The sequence below is a fragment of the Copadichromis virginalis genome, linkage group LG8 (assembly GCF_057382275.1).
Source record: "Copadichromis virginalis isolate Kocher_CV1m ecotype Utaka linkage group LG8, C_Virginalis_male_GT1.1, whole genome shotgun sequence".
Classification (NCBI taxonomy): domain Eukaryota; kingdom Metazoa; phylum Chordata; class Actinopteri; order Cichliformes; family Cichlidae; genus Copadichromis; species Copadichromis virginalis.
In genome coordinates this window covers 24,885,890-24,899,422 of record NC_140625.1, presented here as the reverse complement: position 1 = coordinate 24,899,422, position 13,533 = coordinate 24,885,890, and positions in this window count along the sequence as shown.

Below are 13,533 nucleotides of genomic sequence, written 5' to 3'. Positions count from 1 at the left end.
CAGAGAATTTTCTGTAAATATAATATTGGTTATCTTCAGGATTTCTAAGCCAGTGGGAACTGGACTATTTTCATTTACCACATGTATATATTTAGACATGCACACATTCAGATGTGTTTCCGTCATACTGTTTCCCTCAGCTTACAACTGCTCACAACCAGACAGTACAGCTGTGAAATCTTAGAGCTCAGCAATCCTAGTGAGAACTGGATCTGTGCACAGAAACATAATCATAATAACAGCACCAGCAAAGGAAATAAATTGCATTGTCTCCTCTTGTCCTTAGAAGGTCTGCAGACAGGGAACTGTTGCATAAGTGAATGCCTGCATGACAGAAGTGCTACTTTACTGTTTATTAGGTGTAGGGTTTTTTGCAGCTCAATGCCTGCTGTCTGCAAAGACAAACAAAGACCTGTTACGTGTGACAAACTGTGAAATTTTCACTACCTGCCTGCAGTGATGAAAGAAATAGATGAGCGCAATCAATAATCCCCCACCGTCCAAAATGATATCATACCGCCCTCCCACTCTGGTTATTAACAAGTTATATCAGTGAGAATTAATGACATTTCAGCATGAAGCAACTGTGATGTAAGGTATATTTACAAACATTTCTTCTTCATCCGCAGACCAGAATCCATCCTGTGGGAGTGGCTGCTGTGAGCTTTACAGACAGGAAGAACCTTTAAGAGCTTTTTAGAAAATTGCTCTCCGGAGAAACTGCAGAACGAGGGAGGCTAAATGGAGGGCATCTGTCTGTCTTGAAGAGGGTTGATGAGCTTGTGAATTTAGCAGAAGGGCATATAAAAAAATTTGAAAGCCAGTATGAAAATGATTCAGCATAAGAGGCTGAAAGAACACTATAAGGCAAGTAGAGAAAGGAGAAACAGAGGAAATGTCCAAGAGTGAGGAGGAGACATGGTAAAACAAGGACATTTTCCTTAACTGAGAGAATGCACGTAGTAAACTGTGGAGGGAGAAATAAGAGGATTCAAGCGAATGTCCATACACTGCATCCCATCACACGCTATGTTTGGTGCTCTTTGTCGCCACCCTTGTGTCTGTGTGAGCAGAACAGTGTAGGCTTTGTTTGATGCCGCAGTTTCCAGCAGTTTCATCCAAATATTTTACGTTATGTAGGCAGGCTGTAACTAGGTGTGTGGCACACAGCAAAGGGGCTTCACACCTAACAAGCTGTTTCCGATAAGAATGGCGCTGTCTGAAATTTTTGTCTTGAGGCTTTATGCCAAAAGATGTTAATAACAGGCGTGGTAAATGGAAGGAAATGGAGAAAAAATTACTTGATAAATAAAAAAGCAGTAAAATGGAGAGAGTGGAAGGGAATAAGGAAGACGGCAAATATAGAAAAGCAAACACAGAAGTTGAATTTTTGAAGCTGGTTCTGCTTCAGTTACCTGGCCTATCATTAAAGCAGTAATGAGGAGCAGACAGGGCAGCAGCTCACCGCTACAAAGAATGCAACTTTCCCACAAAAGGCTAACACAATTTCAAAGTTCCAAGTAGTTAAAATATAAATTTTCTCCCTTCCTTCACTGTAATGAAGTGGTTTCTCTTCATTTTTAGAAACCCACAGGAGAGTAGCACCCATTCTTCACCTGATTATAGTTAGTGATTATGGTTTTTGCACAGGTTAGTGCTTCCTATCCTCGTCTACTCATGCATTCTCCTGCAGTAGAGTCTGGTTGCATCTATATTATAAATGAGCTTATTATGATGCATTACTTGTGACCTGAACTTGCTGACGCTCTTCTGGACAAGTTCAAGAAAAAAGAATAAAGAGTATCTGCTTCCTAAAATCTAATTTCCTGAGCCTAGACTCTGCATACAGAATATAATTTCAAAATGGGCCATATCCTTGACTACTCACATATTTACACATTCACTTTTAATATAAGCATTGTGTTCCTGAAGTGAGGAAGCTACAAATATAGTTCTAGGTTTTTAGTCAAAGCATAACCACATGGTTTCAAAGCTCCTTAAAGTACTTTAATTGGCTTGATAACAACAATTAAAACTCCAAGTCTTCATAACAACCAAAATCTGTTGGCTCTATTCTTTTTACAGAGAAATTTTTCCTTTTGGCTGTTTTGTGTGTTTTTCTGGTTTTTCCTTTTGGTTCTGTAGAAATGTGTGTAGCTAACTGACTGATAAATGATACATTTGAAGGAACCCAACTGGTCACAGCAAATTGGAACCACTTCTTGATCCTGGTTCTGTTGGAGACTTCTACCTGTTAAAAGGGAGTTTAATCCAACTTGTGCTTTCCAGATGGTTGATCATAGGGGTCGTCTGATTGTTGATGCTTTCTTTCTATTACTGTAGACAAAAAACAAAACAAAAAAAACCCGCCAAACTTACAAAATGAAGTGCCATATAGTGGCAACTGTTATTGTGAGTTGGCACTATACGAATTGAAATGAACTGAACTTGTAAATCATACTGTCTACTAGGGGTGCAACGGTACACAAAATTCACGGTTCGGTTCGGTTCGATACTTTGGTGTCACGGTTCGATATTTTTTCGATACAAAAAATGTTCATGCTTTTTTAATTTGTCATTTATTAAAATTATAAATATATATTTTAACTCAAACGTACAGTTTTTAAATTTAATGTTGCTGAAACAACAAAGGGATAAAATAATTAATCTAGTTGATCGAGAAATCACTCATCTTTAGAAAAGAGAGTTTATTACAGAGAAATGGCTCTTTCCAAAATAAAAGCTATACTATACGCTTCTTCTGGGGTATACTCTCATAAGGAGAATCATGTGCTAACGGCTGTCTAAATGACTCGGGTAAAGTTTGTAGCATGCGTGCTTGTTGTTTTTGTCTGCTTCCACTTGTCTTTGCACTAGGATGATGTCGGCGTAAATGTGCAGTCATATTCATTGTGTTCCCACTAGTGCTGTCAGCGTTAATCTGAAATGACGTTAATGCAAGGGTTTGTATCATCATTTAAACTGGATAGGTTTCTATATGTACAGACGCAAAAATAATAAATAAGGCTCTCAAGTATGATTCCCTTTGTAGACAGAATCAGAATCACATTCACTAGTCTGTCTCACATTGAGGGGTTTGTGATGATCTTTGCTACCTCCATCTTTCTTTTTCTTCCTTTTTTGTTGGCCACCGCAACTCTCTGTGGGCATTTGTACTCTGAGATCCACCGTTTGCTTTTCTTTGCTGCACTCTTTTGACTTAAGGCATCTTCTCTCAGCCTATAAAGCAAAATTATTTCCCCTTAGGTTTTACAACACCAATTACAACATCACCTGCAGAGTATTCGGAAGGACTTTAATATACTCATTTACATTTTCAGTGTCTGTGATAAAGTAATTAAGGTTAAATGGCGGCACTTACTGTAATGTGCTGCCATGTTTTGGTCTGAATGGTCTGTGCCCTACTGACACAGAAGGGGTTTCAGTTTTGCACTGAGATGTAATTTTGACAATTAGTTCAAAATAATTGGAGAAATATATTTTGACATTATCCATGTTCCTGCCAAGAGTTTAATGAGAAGATCAATATTATAACTCTCGCTCATAAATATGAAGGTAGATCCATAGCTTAGTTTGGATATATGCATAATGATGTAGATGAAATGTGATTTTTTTTAATATTAATATCTGATTATGATTATTGTTATTAGGATTGATCTGGTAGCATAATCTGATTTAGAACAGGAGAAAAACTTAATTTGACCTTAAAAAAAAAAAAGAAGAAAAAAGTCCTTATGACTCACAGCTCAGGCAATCACAAGCCACAACATTTCAGTTTCTGCTCTCACGTTCTCATATGTGGTTTCAAATTGTTAATCTTAAAGCTGTTGTAATTTATTTGTGTGTTATTTGATGTAGTGTCGCGTACCAAAAACAAGCTAGTAGAGGTTTTTTATTTTAAACCACAGATTGGAGAATGGAAAGTTTGCACGGGGTTAGGGTTTGGAGACTTCCACCCAAGTCTGCTTAGTGTGTGTTTGTGTTAGAACAGAGAGGGCTGCGCATGAGAGAGAGCAGCTATTTTCTGGACATGCTAAATAGGATGATCCTGCCCTTGTGACCTGACATACACTCAGATCAGTCAACGCTGCAGACACGCCCAGTCACTTAAAATGCCCCGAGTGACCTTTTCCAACAAAAAGTGTTGATTTGAATAGGATGACAAATTCCTCCAACTAGTGTGTGAAACCTTGTGTATCAGACCATAAAGAACCCCAAATATTGCTATAGTTGGCCCTTTTGCCTCCAGTGTTGAGAGCTTCAGGAATGCTGCTGTCCTTTATTGGTGCCAGTTCTGGTAACACCCAAAGCATCTGAAGCATGCCAGGCTGGGTGGGCTCGCCATTTATAAATACACCCCTCAAAACATGTCTAAAGTTCACTGTGTGGTTTGCACAGCCACAAGCTCCATAGCCATGTCTATCCATGTGTATTTGCATTTATCATGTGCTTGCATGTGCATGTGTCAAGGCAACCGTTCAACAAGATATCAGACGGGTCACTGCTACAGTAAGATACACCATGATTTACACTTGCATAGTTGTGTATTTACAGCCGCTGAAAGGCTATCCTGGGTTTATGTAAGTATGCCTCACATGTAGACACATCATTCGGTTGCTGCGCAAGATGTGTTTTTGAAGTCAAGGGTCATATCTACACCTACACTTAAAACAACTGAATCAGTTTGTCTAGGGGTACACGGGCGATGTGATAGGCCACAATAATATCAAAGTTTCTATTAGCCTAAAGATAATATTGATGGAAGTAAAGGACACATTATCCTTGTTTTGCTTCAATAAGCGGCCTGAGCGAGATACGAACTGCCAGACGTTTTATGAGATAATTTAAAAAGTTAATATTCAACTTTGTCATTCCTCATGTCTCCACTGGTTTTGAAAACTGACCTTAATAGCAAGACAACACTGTGGAGGATGTGGGGCAAAATCAGTCTGCAAGTTTAGCAAAAGCTGATATCATACTTTCTCTTAGTTAGCTAAATCAAGTTGCTGACTCGGCTAAATCAAGGTCAAACACAGTTCTGTCTTTGTGTGTTCCAAGAAAAGGCAAGAACTGAAGCTTTGTAGTCCAGTTAACAGAAGGATCATTCCAAAATATTCCGTTTGTATGGATAGGATGCATAAATACAGCTACTGGTAACTCTTTTAAAGTTAGTTAAAGGTAAACATTGTTTCAGTGTTGCAAAAGAGAGGCTGAATAAATAATTGTGCATGCTTATGAAGGTGAAGTGAGATGACAAGTCCCTCCTTCAACAAAGTGGATTGGAGTTGGTCCGGAAAAACATTTACACATCCACTCACTACTACTGTTTTTACCATCTTTTAAACCTTTTAAGCTTACAGAACAACAGAACTTTACAGAAGGTGGAATTTCATCATATCAATTTAATTCCTATTTGCTGAGTTACAATTAGTAAGTCCTACATGAGCTACATGAATTAATCTGGATTTTAAGTCAATGTAAAACACGCCAAAAAAAAGTAAATATGTTTTTTGATATGCAATGCTATACGAGCAGGAGGGTTTAGTGATCACTATAAGTTTGTGTAAGTTCTGCATGTGTTATTTTAGTATCTCTGTTTTTCTCTGTGTGCACAGCGTAAAGCACAGGGTGAAAAATGGACAGAGTCATGCTGTTTTTCTGCATCACTCACATACTCTTTACATCTGACAGTTCTGGGATGACGTCAGATGTTTTAGAAGCAGGTGGGAAACAGCACGGGAGAAAGTGAATTTCTGCTACTGAGGTTCTGAGCTGAATCCTCGTGCAATCTATGAGGAGGGATTGTTTGCCTGTTTTTCTAGAAATGCTTCATAGTCTTCACAGACAAAACGCCTCAACAATTTAAATAGTTTGCAAGCATATGAAAGTAATTATTTGCACATGTATTTGGTTTTTCCTTTTTTGAGGTGGTTGATACATATAGTGCCCATGTAAATAAACCCGTTACCTAAAAAGGAGGTGCTGTATTACACTGTGTGTGGTCCTTGTGAAAACTTCTTGGCCATTTGCATGCTCGACAGAAAATTCCTGGATACGAGGAAGGAAGTTGATCGTCACTCTCTGAATCTCTTTGTGGTTTAGCGGCCTTCTGAAACATTCTCTATGCTGTCAAATATTATAGTTAAGCAGCGAAATATTGACATCCATAAGTGTTGCTACAATTAAATTACATTTAAATTCACTTAAATGCTAAACTTAAACCACTTTCAACATGGAATATGAAACATTCCTGTCTTCATCAGCAACTTGGAGGTTAGTCTGACATTAATATTGAGAGCTTTATTCCAACATTCAGGATTAATGGCGAGCCAGGGTCCACCTGATGTTTTCAAGACTGGACAGTAGGCCTACTTACAATAGAGTGTTTAAATCGATTGATGTGTAATGTGTTGTTAGGACTGACTATTGACGGTATGAAGGAGCTGCCTCTTAGCTGCCTATTAGGTGTGTGGCTTCCACCACCACCTCCAGTGGTGGAGGTGGTGGTGGAAGCCACACCCCCATCAAATATTCTCTAAAGGAGATATTCTGAGCTTCCTGCATGTCTTTCCACCATCTGAATGGCCTCTTCTTGCCTCTCATACTCCCTTGCCAGTCTGCATACTCTGTCCTCATACTCCATTTGTCATTTCCAAGTTTCTATGTCGAGCAAAAGGCTACACAAGTCCAAGGTTTCTTTTATAGTTGTTTCTTTCTGACATCAGTATGTGGTAATCATGTAAATGTCTGTCTTTTTATGCAGTTTTGTACAAACACACTTATCCTGTGTTGAGACTATTAAAAAGTAATCAGGGTGCTGTCAGGTTAATGAAAAACAGGGCAAGTCTGAAAGATTTAATGCTCTGCACCAACTTTCCAGTGTCTAAAACTTGTACACTTAATGGCTGCGCATTTCTCCGCTTCAAGGACAAATTGTGCAAAAAAAGTAAAAAGAAAACTAACAGTCTGCTGGTGATGCATGGCTATAGTGACTGAGGTTTGTGAATGGCTGGCTTAATGGCTCATTATTGTGCTGGTGGCTATAACCACTGCCAGTCAACATGAGGCTTGCTTGGTTTGTAAAGTAAATGTTGTTGTGAATCAGACCTTTAAATAGTCAGAAGTACTCATTTTTCATTTTCTGCATCCGACAGGAAATCTCTACTAGCATTATGGCCCAAATTCTCAAGCAAAGCTCCAAAATGTAATATGTGAAAAAAAGATCGGTAAGCCTCGGGAGTTTCGAAATGCCAGTTCATGTAGGATATCAATATTTAAGATTACAGAAGTAGAGATGGTGGCCTTTATTCATTGTAGGAATTTGATATAGTGGAGACACTTCTTGACCTTTCAATTAATTCCTTACTTTGGCGTCATATGAGCTTGTATCCTTTTATTCTGTCATATATTTGTACAAGAGTGACTAACTATCTTACGATCTTGCTTTTTATTGTACAATATCGTACCACAAAAATGAATCAGCTTTATCGACACAGGAAATTTCTGAAGTATTTGGCAGTCATGACTCAGTGACAATTAACACATCAGCCATACTGGATGTAGGATGGGAGCTGGCAACAGTGAGGTCATTTCCTGCTGGATATTGAGCTTGTCTGTGTTGGACAAATTTTATGAAGGGTTTCAGGAATATAACCCCCAAATCCTGGAGCTATGACCACAAACTAGAAACCCTTCCTCGGGATATCTTTAACCACACACACACAAATACACAAAACATCTTCCAAAAAAATAAACACTAGAGGGGAAAGGGAGGTGCACATGATATAGTAGTAAAGTACCGTCCAGTTCATTTCCTCCCCTGCATTTTGTTGCAAAATCATTCGCAACCCCACCCCAGGATTTTCATTCAGAGAGAAAGAGTGAGCAAGAGGGAATATGCATGCAATGGCTCCTTTCCTCTCTTTCCAGGGTGAAGATGAAAACATAAATATGCCTTTCCAACCCAACCCCCTCTCCAACACCACCACAGCCCTTCCTCCTAAAAGCCACTTTATGGGGAAGGAAGCTGACTCGGTCCACCCTGCTGAGGTTAAATCCAAGAGGGGTGAAGAAAAGGGTGTTGCCTGGACCCCTCAGCTGACAGCAGGAAACGCTAAGAGGAAACTGAAAGGGATTGTTTGTCCGTTTTCCAGTAGTAACAGACAGGATGTATAATGTCAGAGAGGCAATGTGAAGCTATGGCATGTGAAGACTTTGCCAGCTTACTGTGATAGGTGACAACATCCAGTGTACTATAATTTCATATAATTTCATACCAATAATCCCTGTTTTGTATAAGTGTTTATGCATGGATGGATGGATCTTCATTGGCATTTAATGTGTATTTTATCAAATACCTAATCTAACGGTTAAATCCTCCCAAAAAAGAAAAAAATACTCCAAATAAGAAAACACTTATAGCTAAGAACAATTAATTCAGCTAAGCACACTAAAGTATTTCCTCTTAGAGCTGCCAATGCTGCCTAAACGTGTTAAATACAAAGAGCTCTACACAAACCCTTGCTGCTACCAGAGGTCATAGGAGAATGGCCAGACTGCTGCGAGCTAACAGAAGGGCAACAGTAACTCATTACAACCAAAGATGCAGAAGAGTTTCTATAAATGTGCAACACATCAAACAAGCAGAAGAGCTACAGCAGCATATATGTGTCACTCGTATCTGCTAAGAACAGGAAACTGAGGCTACAATTTGCATGGGCTCACCAATATTGTACAACAGAAAGCGTTTTGGAAAAAAGGCCAGGTCTTAAAATTTGCTATAACATTGAGATGAAGGCAAGGTGCATTCAGCATGAAGGTATGAATCCACCATGCCCTTTATTAACTTCAGACTGCTGCTGTAACATTCTTTTAGCACCAACCTAGCATAATTTAAACACCACAGCTTACCTGAGTATTGTTGCTGACCATGTCCATGATCAGAGTGTGCCACATCTTCAGCTTCAAACAGGATAACACACCATGCCATTAGTTCTCTAGTCATCTGAAACGTCTTCTTTTGAACATTAAGTGTGCTGTACTCAAATAGCCTCCAGAGTCACCAGATTTCCAATAGAGTACCATAGATCAGTGTTGCCAACTCCTCAGTAAGGAAAATTGCTATTGGTTGTCCTAAAAGTCGCTAGAAGTCGCTAAATGACGTCAGCGTCTAATTTGCATAATTGGTCATGCTAATCTAATTGTAACCTACATTGTTGGAGAGAGAAATAACATCGTGGAAGAGACATAAAGTGAGTAAAAAAAACGTCCTAAATGCATTTAGAGTTTATTTAGAACTACAAATTAAATTTCTTTTAGCAATTATTGTTTTTTTTAATGTCACAATTCCAACCCTGCTCCTTTACCCGGGCTTGGACCGGCAAAAGTGACCCGAAATAGGCACTCTGGTGGAGTTACTTTGTGTGTGTGTGTTTATAAGTAGTTTTAAACCTTGTGATCCACAAAACAGCATAAGAGTAAAAGAAGAACTGACTGCGTTACAGCACCCGCTGCTTGTTGAGAGTAAAAGCGATACGTGCTTTCACGTCTTTTTTTAGCGACTTTATTTAGAAAAAAAAAGTCGCTAAGGGGTCTGAAAACTCGCTAAATATAGCGACAAAGTCGCTAAGTTGGCAACACTGCCATAGATATGTTTAGGGATGGGAGATTCACAACTTCATTGAATCTATGTCACAAAAAATGAAGTTAGTATTGAAGTCAAAAGGGGGTCCATCCAAGTATCAGCAAGGTGTACCTTACACTGGTGAATGTAAAGTTTTTTGCCACAGCTAGTTGAATATTGCTAGTTGTTAGCGTCCAGTTAGCATGTTGCCACATTTCAAAAAATAGAATAGAATAGAATAGAATAGAATTCAACTTTATTGTCATTGCACATGCACAGGTACAGGGCAACGAAATGCAGTTTGCATCCATCCAGAAGTGCTTTAGTGATATAGATATATTACAATATATATTAGCAATAATATAGATATGTGAGTATATTACAGAAATGGGTCTATTATGGTATGTTATAATGTACACGGTATGAAGTATGTTGTGAATATTCTATAATTAAGTATGTAAAGGCTGTAGTGAGTACAAGCTATGTACAGGCTATGAACAGGATATAAATATGAAAAACTATACAGAATATGAAATAAATAACTTTACAGAAATCTGAGATATACAGCTATACAGAAATGGGAACTATGCAAGTTGTAAACAGTTGTAGGATTAAAGATTATTGAATGTACAGAATGATTATTTACACAGAGCTATACAGTAGTGCAGTTAAGATAAGTGAGGGTGTAGATAGTTTCTACAGAGGCTATATAAGGTGCTAGACCCAACCTCATTAGTTTTAATTAATTATTAAATGACATTGTTACTAACTTTTCCAAATGTTACATTAGAGATACTTCAAAATAATGTATTTTCATTTGATAAAATAACTTATATTAGTACAATAACTTCAAAGGATTAATCATTAAAAGAATTTAGAAATGTTAATATGGTAATATCTTTAGAATGTGTTTCTGTAACCTCCACCTCTGCTAACCTCCATCACGCACTTCTCACATTGGTCCCTTTTCAATCCATTTAGCATGATTAATATCATGATTAATGAGAACCTGACAAGTTGTTTTTGTTTTTCTGCTGATGATTCGAAATATGGAGCTATGCTGAAATGCTTAGCATCAGCTAAAATCTATTAAAGGAATGAAGGAAAAATAAAATTTGTCCATTTAAATGCACCACCTGAAAAAACTTGCACTAAAATATCCTGTCCTGGTTTCTCTTTGGTTTGAGGGTTTGAAGCTTGGCTTAGAAGAACCACACTTGAAAAAAGGGTTCATGCAAGCACCCAGTCCTGCAGGTGGGGGCCTTTTCCAGAGTCCTGTTATTCCAGACCACTCTAGTGAAAGCTGTTAGTGTCCGGCTGTTACACCTTCACTTAAATGTGCTTTGCTCGGCTGAAAATTGCATATGTCCATGAAAAAAGTCACCTGCCAACCTCATTAGTTTTAATTTATGAGCGCCAGACCTTGGTCCTTGAGTTGATGGATCATTTTAAACAGCTTTCACAATCGACATATGCATTTAACTGAATCAGTTTTGTAATATTTAGGAAAGCAAAGAACACAACCAGGCTATGTATGTATTCTCCACTGCAATAACAACACAAGTCATTGCATGCCTTTTGTTGTAAACTCAATCACAGCTATATACACAGTTAGACACATCAAGGTGCTAGCTTCTAGTTTCATTATACAGCCACATTGGTTTGTTTAACCGTGGTCTCATTTGAAAAGATTGAGTTGCTGGCTCAGCACAACTAAAACTAAATATTTAAGTGTTTAAGCTGCATGTGATTCACTTATACCTCTTAGTAAAGGGGTATACTTTAACCTGGTTGTTTTTTCTCAGCATTCACATATTAAAAATCTTTTTTTTAACAAATACACATGTTCATTACTACATTACATGGAGCTGGTAGACAAAATCAAGTTCAGTCATTGGGGTTAGTGTATTAAATTGTATGTATTTTTCTTCTTTTATACTGCTTTGTGTGCACATGAATACACAGTGCACTGCCCTGCTTTCTTGTGAATACAATTGTATCTTATTACAGGATAAAATGGTGGATTAAAGGAGAAAAACACATCTGCTCAGACTAAACAAAGAAAGAAAGGACTGATGGTAAGTCTGGAAGAGATTTTCAATGTTTGTTTAAAGGTACATTTAAGTGATGCTGCATTAAAGGACTCAGCATAAGAGGTTCTCCTCAACAATTATTCTAGAAACACATGAACTGTAATCTTAACTCTCAAAATTGTGCTTTATCCCTCTGATGCATGAATTATGAAAGCCTTGGTCAAGATTTTTTTCTTAAGTGCTTTTATTCTTCTCAGGACATGAAAAAAAATGTTTAACTCTTTTTTTTTCAAAAATATGTTTTTTTTTATAAAGTTATAAACTTGTCCACTCCAGTGGACTACATGCGCCTGAGCACTTAGCATGAAATACTATGAATTTACTGTAAAAATTAATTACCTTGTGTTCTATTGTAAATATACAAACACTTGTTTGCTTGTATCCTTTGAAAAACATCTCAGCAATTTTTTTGGAACTTTCAACTCATAAGGCCCCAATGTTTAGACATAAATAACAAAACCAATCAACAGTCCTAGCTATGAATCCTACACCTGAATATGGCAAACTATCTCCAACAAGAGAAACATTTTTGAGTCTACACAGTTCTATAACGATGCAGGACAGTATTACCAAGCCCTTAGTAGCATGCTGGAAGAAAACACAAACTGACATCTTAGTCTCTGCATCTCCAAACAGTTCTATGTTCATCACACCTAGGCTGTGCGAAAGTTTGCAACGCATCCAGGGCACAATGGCACACAGCATTGCATGCAGATGTATTTGGTCTTCCGTGTGCACACAACATCATGGCACCTGTTTGCATTTTTCACCTCGGTCAGTTGGGGCCAGTGATATCCTGTGGCAAACCTGACCTCACAGGCTACTTTGGTGACTGCTCTCCACTTCACGGGTTGTGGGGTCCCACTGGGTCTTCCTCTTTTGCATTGCTGGAGGGAGAATCTCTTCTCTTGTTACTGACAGTTCTTTCCCATACAAGTTGGTGTTGTAAATGGTAAATGGCCGGTATTTGTATAGCGCTTTTCTAGTCCCTAAGGACCCCAAAGCGCTTTACACAACCTGTCATCCACCCATTCACACACACATTCACACACTGGTGATGGCAAGCTACAATGTAGCCACAGCCACCCTGGGGCGCACTGACAGAGGCGAGGCTGCCGGACACTGGCGCCACCGGGCCCTCTGACCACCACCAGTTGTATGTTATATTATCAATTAGATCTGCTGGAAACAGATGTCTGAAGAAATCTATGGGATCTTTCCCCTCCACATTCAATTTCCACTCTCCTAGAAAAGGAGGCAAGTCTCCAACCAAGTCATTGTCTTGGACTTTCCAAATATTTTTGCGGGCTTGAGTATGGTCAGGTGCCATGTACCCATCTCCCACAGCTCCCTGATCATACTGACCTTCCTCTTCATCCTGCCCCTCATCGTTCTCACTTTCTGCATCCTGACTGTCTGTGTCTTCATCATCCGTAGTTCCTATGTCTCTGTTCTGCTCTGGCAGCCACTCTTATCATCACTGGACTTATCACTGAACTCCTCATCACTGCACTCATCAATGAAATCATCATCACTGGAGCTGGATGGAATTTCCTGGACTATTCTGTACGCTGCCTTATTCTTTGCTGCATTTGAAGTCTACAAAATATGATAAAATAATTATTATAGTAACTCAAACTACAGCTGATCTGCACAGAAATATATATTTTAAATGAGTAGCTTATAAATGTAACAATTATATGCTTAATTATAACCAAAACAGTCCCAAAAAACAGTGAGACAATTTATGACTTATGTTAAAAAAATATAGTGGGTAATGCATGATGTCCACTACAG